Genomic DNA, 464 nt, shown 5'->3' on the forward strand with positions numbered 1-464 from the left:
TCTCCTTGTCTCGTATTTGAGTTCTATAAGATAATTGTGGCATCACATAATCCTGCACGCATTAGTACTTAATTATTAAATTATAGGGGTAACTTCACTTATCCCCCTATACTTTCACGCTTTTTGCAGACACCCCCCTATTGTTCAAAAGCTCTCACTTTAGTGTCTCAAACTTTCATTTCCTTTCAAATACCCCCTACCGTTAGCTTTTGCAGTTAAATCAAACGTTTAATTTAGTAAAAGACCTTTATACCCCTAATTTTTTTTTAAAATTTCAAATTTACCCTTATTTATAAATAAAAAATTATAATTATAATTATTATATTAAAAAATAATATAAAAAATATATAAAAAAGTGACCCACCGGGGGTCACTTGTGACCCGTCGGTGGGTCACTTTGTGACCCGCCGGTGGGTCACCGGGGGTCACTTGTGACCCACCGGGGGGTCACAAGAGACCCCCAG

This window comes from Corylus avellana, chromosome ca2 (genome assembly GCF_901000735.1).
Source record: "Corylus avellana chromosome ca2, CavTom2PMs-1.0".
NCBI classification, from domain to species: domain Eukaryota; kingdom Viridiplantae; phylum Streptophyta; class Magnoliopsida; order Fagales; family Betulaceae; genus Corylus; species Corylus avellana.